The sequence below is a fragment of the Anabrus simplex genome, chromosome 3 (genome assembly GCF_040414725.1).
Source record: "Anabrus simplex isolate iqAnaSimp1 chromosome 3, ASM4041472v1, whole genome shotgun sequence".
NCBI lineage: Eukaryota > Metazoa > Arthropoda > Insecta > Orthoptera > Tettigoniidae > Anabrus > Anabrus simplex.
In genome coordinates this window covers 270,309,545-270,321,262 of record NC_090267.1, presented here as the reverse complement: position 1 = coordinate 270,321,262, position 11,718 = coordinate 270,309,545, and the positions used below count along the sequence as shown (strand labels likewise).

The 11,718-nt window shown below is 38.7% G+C and overlaps 1 protein-coding gene across 1 annotated transcript in view; it reads left to right on the top strand.

Moving 5' to 3' along the window:
• Window positions 1–10,361: 10,361 nt before the first annotated feature.
• The window catches only part of Dbp45A (putative ATP-dependent RNA helicase Dbp45A), a 192,499-nt gene continuing 191,142 nt past the window's right edge, over window positions 10,362–11,718 (top strand). The window contains exon 1 of the mRNA XM_068226661.1: window positions 10,362–10,461. The gene's annotated coding sequence lies outside the window, so the exon portion shown is untranslated. The remainder of the gene's footprint in view (window positions 10,462–11,718) is intronic.

Below are 11,718 nucleotides of genomic sequence, written 5' to 3'. Positions count from 1 at the left end.
TTTGCTCACTTCAAACATTGATATCGGAATTAGAAAGATGTTTTTGAAGACTTTTGTGTGGAGCGTGGCATTGTATGGAAGTGAAACATGGACGATAACTAGCTCAGAAAGAAAGAGAATAGAAGCTTTTGAAATGTGGTGTTACAGAAGAATGCTGAAGGTGAGATGGATAGATCGAATCACGAATGAAGAGATACTGAATCGAATTGGTGAGAGGAGATCGATTTGGCTAAATTTGAAGAGAAGAAGAGATAGAATGATAGGACACATCTTAAGACACCCAGGACTTGTTCAGTTGGTTTTTGAAGGAAGTGTGGGTGGCAAGAACGGTAGGGGTAGACCAAGGTATGAATATGACAAACAGATTAGAGCAGACGTAGGATGCAGTAGCTACGTAGAAATGAAAAGGTTAGCACAGGATAGGGTGGCATGGAGAGCTGCATCAAACCAGTCTATGGACTGATGACTCAAACAACAACAACAAGGGACAATGTTTAAAATTTTATACAGTTCTATGATCAGAATCACACAATGGAACTCTAGAAGTATCATGAATAAACGTCATGAGCTCTTTAATCTGATTCAGGAAACTGTACCGCATTTTTTAGCATTACAAGAAACATGGTGTGACCCTTCCAAGCGCATAGCGTATCCTAATTATAATGTTGTTCGTCACGAAGTACCAGGATATGGAAGAGTCGCATTTTTGGTTCAATCTTCCCTGATGTATAGACTTAATTCGAATATTCAGGCAATACCCTCTACGTATGTTATAGGAATATATTATAAGCACATCCTGCTTGTGAATATTTATTGTCCACCAGACGTTTATATCACTGAAAGGCAATGGGATCTATTTTTTTCAGCAATTTGCCACAGAACCATATCTTTTTATTTTTGGGGACCATAATATTCACCATACGGTGTGGGGAGGAAGTACGGACACACCTCAAGGTAAATATTTCCTCAATGCAGTTAACAAGAATTCTCTTGCAATTTTGAACGACGGTTCCCCGACACGTCTTACTGCGCCCTCCACTCCCCCCAGCGCAGTGGATCTAACGCTATGTAAGCGAAGTATGTTGTCTATTACCACATGGCACACCTTAGCTGACACTTACTCAAGTGATCATTTTCCCATTGTTATTTCATATGGCTTAGGCCGACCTAGTTCTTCACCTTCGCATTTATTTGCCAAATCGCTGTCCGTTCGTTACGGAGATTTAAACCGCATTTATATACCGCATACCTTGAGGATAGTTTACGACGAATACCTGACAACTTTTTTCTTATCAATCGTTACTTCAGATTTTACAAGAGTATATTAATTTGCATCATCCCATAACAGCAAACCCCCCTCCAACTTATAGGCGCCCTCCGAAAGTTAAATCGTGGGACGAGGAATGCCATTTATTGATACAAACTCCTATTCTTTTTTTCCGCCAATATAGGCAACACTCCATACCTCAAATTATTTCAGGCTCAAACATCACATAGCACACACAAGAATACTTTTGTACAAAAAAACGTCGTTTAGCTTGGCGAGAGTTCATCTCTTCCCTTACTCGTCAAGTTTCTATCACAACTTTTTGGAATGCTATCCGGACGATAACAAGAATTACGCAACATTCCCCTCCCATGACAATTCAACGACAGGTGTTATCTGATTTTCTTGACCGTGAGACACCAGATTATGTAGTACCTCATTATGTCCACTTACAAGACATGCACGATACACACTTTTCCGTGTTTTTACAGCCGTGCGACCACCAGGAATTAGAAGCGGTTTTTCAATCTTGTTCGAATTCATCTCCCGGTCCTGATAATGTATCGTATCAGATGCTTAAGTTATTACCGCTTTGAGCAAAGCAAATATTATTAGAGATGTATAATGACATCCTTCGAAATTTTATTGCGCCACCTACGTGGAATGAATTTTTTCTGATTCCTATTCTGAAAAATAGGCAACTACCCTCTGAACCGAACAATTACCGCGGTATAGTGTTAGGTTCTTGTATGCGCAAAGTCTTTTTAAAGATTTTATTTCGGAGGATTATATGGGCATTGGAGTATTATAGTCTAACGCCGCAATATCAATACGGCTTTTTTCATGGGACGAAGTTCATATGATGCGTTTATTATGTTCGTTATCGACTTGTTACTGGCTCGTCACAGGAAACACAGCACGATTGCGGTTTTTCTAGATATCCAACGGGACTACGACTCTGTACCACTGAATATCCTATGGGATAAACTGACATCTCTTAAAATACCATTGGAGATTATTACCATTCTTAGACACTTACTTACATATCGAACATTGTACTTTAAAACATCGCAATATACAATACGGCCACATCAGGTGAGTACAGGTTTGCCTCAGGGAGATATACTGAGCGGCATTCTTTTTGCTATATTTATGAAGGACTTTGAAACAGTCATTTTCCGCTATGCTCGTATACAGGCGTTCGCAGATGATTTTTTGGTTTATTATACGCACGAAAATTTACAGTTTTGTAGCCAGCATATCATATACACGCTTAGAGAGGCCATGGCATGGTTGAATGCTCATGGACTGCATCTTTCTATCGCTAAACGTCGAGCGATGATCTTCACATACCTTCGTACCAATGATCGCTCACCGATTTCTTTTGATGCTTATGAAATCCCCATAGTTAGTCAACATAAATATCTAGGATTATTTATAGATCATAAGCTTACATGGAATCAGCATTTTCGCTATTTACGCTTGAAAAGTGATCAGTACATACAGATAATAAAAGCTATCACCCGTAGACACTGGGGAACTGACCCGTGTGGTAGCAATGTCCTTGTAGAAGTCCACTACAAGATCGATCCTGAACTATGGTGCACATATCTTTGACTTGGCAGCGAGCACGAATTTGAATACTCTTAATATATGTCAATATCAAGCACTGCGCACGTGTGTAAGAGCTCTGAAATCAACACCTACAAATGCACTTTTGGTAGAATCCTGCAAACCTCCCTTACATGTTCGTAGAAAAATGCTTGCTATGCAATATTTACTCAAAAAATGTTCTCATACGAGGCACCCTTTAATCCCGAAATTGCAGCTCTTCCATGAGTATTATTCCATACGGCGTCAAGGTTTGCTTTTATCATGCTTTCGATGCGTTAAAATCATTCCAAGGTACAGGACTGCAAAGTGAAAATTTAATTCCTTATCCTTTACCGTATTTTGTTCCCCATTATCGGCCACAGATAATTTCAATCAATCAATCAATCAATCAATCAATCAATCAATCAATCAATCAATCAATCAATCAATCAATCAATCAATCAATCAATCAATCAATCAATGAATCAATCAATGAATCAATCAATCAATCAATCAATCAATCAATCAATCAATACTGATCTGCATTTAGGGCAGTCGCCCAGGTGGCAGATTCCCTATCTGTTGCTTTCCTAGCATTTTCCGAAATGATTTCAAAGAAATTGGATATTTATTGAACATCTCCCTTGGTAAGATATTCTAATCCCTAACTCCCCTTCCTATAAATGAATACTTGCCCCAGTTTGTCCTCTTGAATTCCAACTTTATCTTCATATTGTGATCTTTCCTACTTTTATAAACGCCTTTCAAACTTATTCGTCTACTAATGTCATTCCACGCCACCTCTCCGCTGACAGCTCGGAACATACCACTTAGTCGAGCAGCACTTCTTCTTTCTCTCAATTTTTCCCAACCTAAACATTGCAACATTTTTGTAACGCTACTCTTTTGTCCGAAAACACCCAGAACAAATCGAGCTGCTTTTCTTTGGATCATTTCCAGTTCTTGAATCAGGTAATCCTGGTGAGGTTCCCATACACTGGAACCATACTCTAGTTGGGGTCTTACCAGAGACTTATATGCACTCTCCTTTACATCCTTACTACAACACCTAAACACCCTCATAACCATGTGCAGAGATCTGTACCCTTTACTTACAATCCCATTTATGTGATTACCCCAATGAAGATCTTTCCTGATATTAACACCTAGATACTTACAATGATCCCCAAAAGGAACTTTCACCCCATCAACGCAGTAATTAAAACTGAGAGGACTTTTCCTATTTGTGAAACTCACAACCTAACTTTTAACGCCGTTTATCAACATACCATTGCCTGCTGTCCATCTCACAATATTTTCAAGGTCACGTTGCAGTTGCTCACAATCTTGTAACTTATTTATCACTCTATAGAGAATAACATCATCCGCAAAAAGCCTTACCTCCGATTCCACTCCTTTACTCATATCATTTTTATATATAAGAAAACATAAAGGCCCGATAATACTGCCTTGAGGAATTCCCCTCTTAATTATTACAGGGTCAGATAAAGCTTCACCTATTGTAATTCTCTGAGATCTATTTTCTAGAAATATAGCAACCCATTCAGTCACTCTTTTGTCTAGTCCAATTGCACTCATTTTTGCCAGTATTCTCCCATGATCCACCCTATCAAATGCTTTAGACAGGTCACTCGCGATACAGTCCATTTGACCTCCAGAATCCAAGATATTTGCTATATCATGCTGGAATCCTACAAGTTGAGCTTCAGTGGAATAACCTTTCCTAAAACCGAATTGCCTTCTATCGAACCAGTTATTAATTTCACAAACATGTCTAATATAATCAGAAAGAACGCCTTCCGAAAGCTTACATACAATGCATGTCAAACTTACTGGCCTGTAATTTTCAGCTTTATGTCTATCACCCTTTCCTTTATACACAGGGGCTACTATAGCAACTCTCCATTCATCTGGTATAGTTCCTCCGACCAAACAATAATCAAATAAGTACTTCAGATATGGTACTATATCCCAACCCATTGTCTTTAGCATATCCCCAGAAATCTGATCAATTCCAGCCGCTTTTCTAGTTTTCAACTTTTGTATCGTATTGTAAATATCAATGTTATCATATGTAAATTTTATTACTTCTTTGGCCTTAGTCTCCTCCTCTATCTCGACATTATCCTTGTAACCAACAATCTTTACATACTGCTGACTGAATACTTCTGCCTTGCCATCATGTTATCCTTAGCTGCCTTCTTTGCTAGATTCAATTTTCTAGTAAGTTCCTTCAATTTCTCCTTACTTCCACAGCCATTTCTAACTCTATTTCTTTCTACCCGCAGTAGCTATACTGCTGTCATTCGTACACAGGAGCCAGATCATTTGCCCGCTTAAAGATTGAAACTTTCCTGTATCTCTCCAAGCATAGACATATACACAAATTTGGCCAAGAATACCACTGGAGTTGGAGCCTCTTTCTGTATACCTTCAATAAATGTCAAGAAACAATATGATTTACCTAGTGATTGTTAGATCTTTACTGCGGAATTATTCGCTATCCAACAAGCTTTACTCTTTGTTCAGCGGCATGACTATAAGCGAGTTACGATATATACGGATGCGCTGAGCGCGTTCCAGTCCCTGATCTCCTATGCGCTATCTTATAAATGGTATGTATATAACGTTAAAAGTCTTCTCTATATGCTTGATACTTCCGGTATTTATATAACATTAGTCTGGTTACCTGGACATGTGGGTATTTTGGGTAATGAACAAGCGGATTTCCTTGCAAAACAAACTTCTGGCCTCCCTGTTCCGAATTCTAATAATATCGTTCCTTCGTCCGATAATGCAGCTGTAATTAGTCAATCTGCGCGTAATGAATGGCAAGTATAGTGTATTTAAAAATAATACAGTGAGTGCGCTAGTAACAACAGCGTAACAACACAGAGATGTATACTCTCTGGAGAGAACAGCTGTTCTTCTCATTGGAACATTCTTTGTAGTGAATAGTTATGCAATGCTGTGACAAATGCATTTTCCTAATAAAGTAATGTTAAGTATACTGGATAAGTATATTTAGTAGCGTGTTCAGAACATAACAGTTGGCGACGAGGTGAAAGTATAAATAAGTATTGCTAATATCCTGCACAGTACTATCAATCGACCACCGAAAATATTTACCGCTGTTTTGACACAATTAGGTTACACTCAGAAGAATGGATTCAGAACAATTTGCTAAACTATTAGATGCTTTCAACCGACAACAACAAACCCTGCTTACTCAGTTTATAACAACATTCCAAAGAGAATCAGGAAGAGAAATCTCGCATTCAGGTAACTGTTCAAGCATACAACCATTTGAAAATTTTGATTCTCGGAAGGAAATATGTGCATGCTATATGGAGAGGTTTGAGAATTACGTAGCAATGAAAAATATCACAGATGATGAAAAGAAAGCACAGCTACTATGCGTCTCTATAGGTTCTGTGCATTACAATATTCTATCTGCATTTCTAGGCCCAGAAATATCGATCAGAACTCAGTCATTTACAGATCTGGTTAAACTGTTCAGCCAAATGCTTGTTCCCAAGAAAAGTGCCATTATTTCTCAGCATTATTTTTTAAATGTCTATCAGAAAGAGGGACAGTCTATCGCCGATTTTGTCGCAACTCTTCAACGTAATTTAGCTGAGTGCAAATTCACAGCCAAATGCCAATGTCAACGTACAGTTTCAATTTCGGATGTATTTCTAAGAGCCCAGTTCATAAGAGGTTTACGAGACAATTGGTTACGCGAACAGCTACTTCAATCTAATCTAACCACTTTTGATGAAATCCTAGCTAAGGCAACATTATTGGAAACGTCTAGAATAGAAAGTAGGGAATTTACCAGACAAGCCTTTTCATCGGCATCTGAATTCGACAACAGCGATACATATAAGGTTTCTGCTGAGAGTCCAGGTGCGCTTCTTTTGCATTAACAAGTACACTTGGAAATTTGGAAAGGTTGTAAAGAAGTATGGTCAGCGACACTACCTAGTTATTTTGGACGAATCAGGAAGGACACTGAAACGCCATATTGACCAAATGCGTGGGACACTCATTCAACCTAAATCAGTTACATTTGAACCAGCCCAGTCATACGACGTACCTAGAGCTCCAGAATGCTATGTCTCGGTTAATTCTGATTTAACAGTATCACCACGCCAAGATCCAGCTGTTCCAGTAGAAAATCCATCAACCCCAGATACGACAGAGACACTACGACAGAATACCGATGTTCCAACAAATGTACGTGTCCGTAGATCATCAAGACATACTCGACTGCCTGTGCGGTTCCGTGATTTTGTTTTGTGAACCAACTCAGCTCAACTCTTCTGTGAGGAGTGAAGTACCTTTTTCAAAATTCAATAGATTATCTGGTTTTCCCTTTTTTTAATTCGTCTATATTCCTTATCTGATAAGTTCACAGCTTCAAAGTGTTTATTTAAAATTCAGTGTATAACACATTTCTAAGTGGGGCAGACTATAGTGTATTTAAAAATAATACAGTGAGTGCGCTAGTAACAACAGCGTAACAACACAGAGATGTATACTCTCTGGAGAGAACAGCTGTTCTTCTCATTGGAACATTCTTTGTAGTGAATAGTTATGCAATGCTGTGACAAATGCATTTTCCCAACGAGCTAGAAAGAGGACTATAGAGTGGCTAACATGGCTGCTACAGTGCTCTGGGTGGTGCCAAGGCGAAATTGCGACTCCATAGTTTAAGCGCCATTCATATAATTTCTCCGCATACGGTGCGATACTTCTAATAGATTAGATCGAAGAAAATATGCTCTCTACGTGTGTGGCATGCAATTTCATATATTGTAGAGAAAACACGAAGAATAAATATCATATTTTAGATAAGATTCTTTTTTTACTAAAGTACACAGTTTTGGGCGATTAGCAGAATTACGTTGCCTGTGTAGCACAATCCAGCACGTGTACATTAGGCCTACTTTTATTTTCTTGTATTTGGTATTTGAAGGTGCTCAGATAGGTTACCTTTGTGTCAGTAGATTTACCGGCCCGTAAGGGAACTCCACCGGGGCAAATCTCGGGCACTTCAGCTTCTCCGAAAACCGTACTAAGTAGTCGGTAGGACGAAAAACCAATACCACTATTTATTATTACATTGTATCCTACAGAGCACATTTCCCCAGCATTTTGAAAATAAATATAAAGTGAACAACGATGTTACAAGACGCCTGCTGTCCAACGCCACACCTACAATATTTAGAATTTCCTAGTCACCTCATCCCCTTTGCCAACGATACGAAGTAATATGAGGACTTACAGTCCTACATCACCACTACTACTGAGCGAGTTGGCTACGTGGTTCGCGGTATATAGCTCTTAGCTTGCATTCGGGATATAGTGAGTTCTAATCCCACTGCCGACAGCACTGATAGCTGGTTTTCCGTGGTTCCCATTTTCACATCAGGCAAATACGGGGGCTGCTGTGCCTTAATGCCACTGACACTTCCTTCGCAGTCCTAGCCTTTTCCTATCCCATCGTAGCTATAAGGCGTGTCTGAGTGGGTGCTACATAAGGCAAATAAAAAATCGGCGTTACCATAATCTTCTTCCAAAGATAATCGAAGTGAATTATTCAGGAAAGTTAACTTATGTGATTTAAGATCATTATCACAAGAAGAACTGTTCTCTTTTTTAGCAATTATTTCAAATTATCCTACAAATTCTTGTTCTTATTTTATTATTATTATTATTATTATTATTATTATTATTATTATTATTATTAAGGGATACTTTTTTACACCATTGTTCACTTCAAACCTTGTACCCCACGGCTCTAGAATACTTATTTTTCGTAAATTATTATTAGTTTTACGCCCTACTAACTACTTTTTCGGATAAGCCGAGGTGCCGGAATGTTGTCCCGCAGGAGTTCTGAGGGATTTGAGCACCTAAATACTACCGTACTGAGCCAGGATCTAACCTGCCAAGTTGTTTAGTGTCCGGCTTCTTGGCTGAATGATCAGCATGCTGGCCTTTGGTTCAGAGGGCACCAGATTCGACCGGGTTGAGCATTTTAACCGGGTAGTCGACAGTTAATTCCTCTGGATCCGGGACTGGATAACCTTCTTCATCTGCACACAACTGAACATTCTACAAACCACTACAGAAGCACGCAATAGTAAATACATCACTCCACCTAGGGTTGGCGTCGTCAGGAAGGGCATCCGGTCGTAAAATTAGGCTAAATCCATACAAAATGCCAATTCCAGGTAAATGGAAAGATATCGGGATTTATTATTATTATTATTATTATTATTATTATTATTATTATTATTATTATTATTATTAAAGTTATATGAATTATTTCTCGATGTTGTTATATTGCTTTGCTCAAGGTTTTCTGTTCTATATTTTCATTCCCTGTAAGTGGGTCTAAATGTTTGGCAATGTCTTGTGATTTGTTTTGTAATTCGGACTAGTGGAAATGCGCTAATTTTCTTTCTTTATACAATATGTAAGTACGTAGCCTGTATCTTGTATTTTTTAATGTCCTTTTAAACAGACATTGCGCATCTTTGAGTGCTTCCCTAATAAAGAAAACTGTGAAACGGTATTTATTCCCGCAGCCTCTGTACTTGCTTCATCACAAGCCCACTCGATTTGGTCGCTTACAATATGGCGGACGTGGCTTTCAAGTAGATTCAAATATGGCGGTCCAATAGCCACTCTATAGTCCTCTTTCTAGCTCGTTGCATTTTCCTAATAAAGTAATGTTAAGTACTGGATAAGTATATTTAGTAGCGTGTTCAGAACATAACAGCAAGATGAATGGAGACAGACTGCACAAATCAAAGGTACCTTTTATTATCATCTACAAACATTTATACCGGTAAAACCATGATTTATGAGAGGATCATATTCCAGAAGACATATCACTAACATCATTAGGTTGCGTTTTAGTCATGCCCTTACGCCCCTATATTAATTTCTGTTCCATTTAAGGCAGGATCCAAACTGTTCGTGTGGTGTAAGTGATGGAGATGTGAATCATCTACTTTTTCAGTGTCCTCTATATGTCAATCCGCGTAGGAAGTTTATTAGTAGTCTCATGCGTCTCAAGCAGGTTTTTCCAACCAGTGTTTCTTGTTTGCTATGTAATCCTTCTGCGGAGATCATCAAAGTTGTAAATACGTTTTTGGGTGATATAAATATTGCGTTGTAAGTTTCTATGTGGTGTATGGTGGATCGTATTCACATACTACTGATTCCATTGGGGTGGTTCATCACATTTTTTGGAGTATTTAGTGATAGTGATTTGGTGGAATATAGTGGTGTGCGTCCCTTCAAAATGACGACTTGTTATGGACTAAAGTTTTCGCTTGTATGAGTGCTATTCAGCAGGTAATGGATTTTAGAATGGGTGAAATTACCTCGGTAAAAGCCCACAACTCATCACCAACACCACCTACCACAACAACAACAACAACAAAGAAAAGGTTCGCGTACTGATTCCTCTTCTGTTGCAAACGTTGCAAACTCTTTGAATTTTATCTCCACGTGCTCGGATGGGAATTGCCTTGTTTATGTTTGATGTTATATGTGTTAACTAGTGATGGGCTAGCGACGGAATCGAGTAGAATCGAGTAATGTGCTCTTAGAATCGGTATTACTCGACTCCAGACTCGAGTCCAAGCATACTGGTGTCGCTATCTGTGGACATGCCTTAGAACTAAAATCTACTGTACTGGAGTGCACGGCATTCAGGGTCACCCACAGAATATTTTTGTGGTGTGGAGTGCAATATGTTTGCTGCTGATGATTGATGTTGTTCAGTCATCGGTCGTCAATAATTCGATTGTTATGATTATTATTATCATCATCATAGGCACTAAAGGTTGTGACTTACTAACAAACTGTCAGCTGTTTAGCTAGAACAGAATGACGTTCTGTCCGCTGATTTGCTGCGTGAACGTACGTCACATTCTGGACGCCTCATCTTAATACCCGACATTATATCTGCCGAAAGTACATATGAACTGCTGTAATTCACCTGTTCCCCCGGACGATTGTAGGCTTTGGCGCGGTTAGCAATAGGCTATGGTTACAATAAATCTGTCATACTACCGATCATATTAGCACATCTACGCCCGTGTATATGCATAATGGCTACATGAGATATAATTTACCAGTAGCGAAGCAATACAATGTGTGCAGAAATACCGTCTATAGTCTACAAATAGCACATGTTTAAAATACACTAATTGCAACATACATACCGTGACAGGGATTTGAAATAATAATAATAATAATAATAATAATAATAATAATAATAATAATAATAATAATAATAATAATAATAATAATAATAATAATAATAATGTTATAACTTTTACGTCCAAGTACGTACATTTGTATGGTTTTCGGGGATGCCGAGGTTCCGCATTTAGTCCCCCGGGAGATTTTTTACGTCCCAATAATTCTACCGACACTAGGTTGACGTATTTGAGCACCTTCAAATACTACCGGAATAAACCAGTATCGAACCGGCCAAGTTGGGCTATGAAGGCCAGATAAGCTATATTATGAATATTAGAATAGATGGCATATTCAGTGAAGTGTGTGCGAGACGCCGTAAACGGATATTTTCATATCTTATTATGCGTATTAAGTGGCATTATTATCGTTCTCAAGTAATTATCAAATTTAGGTTATTCCTTTTGCGCATTCATTCAGTTTTTTCATATCGTACCGCGCTGTCGCAATCCCATAAACCCTCAGCGATCGCTTGTACGCATGCTTCATCCATCTACGAGCCGGCGAGTGAGCGAACGTGTGACGTCATGCTATCATCGAGCCTTCGCAAG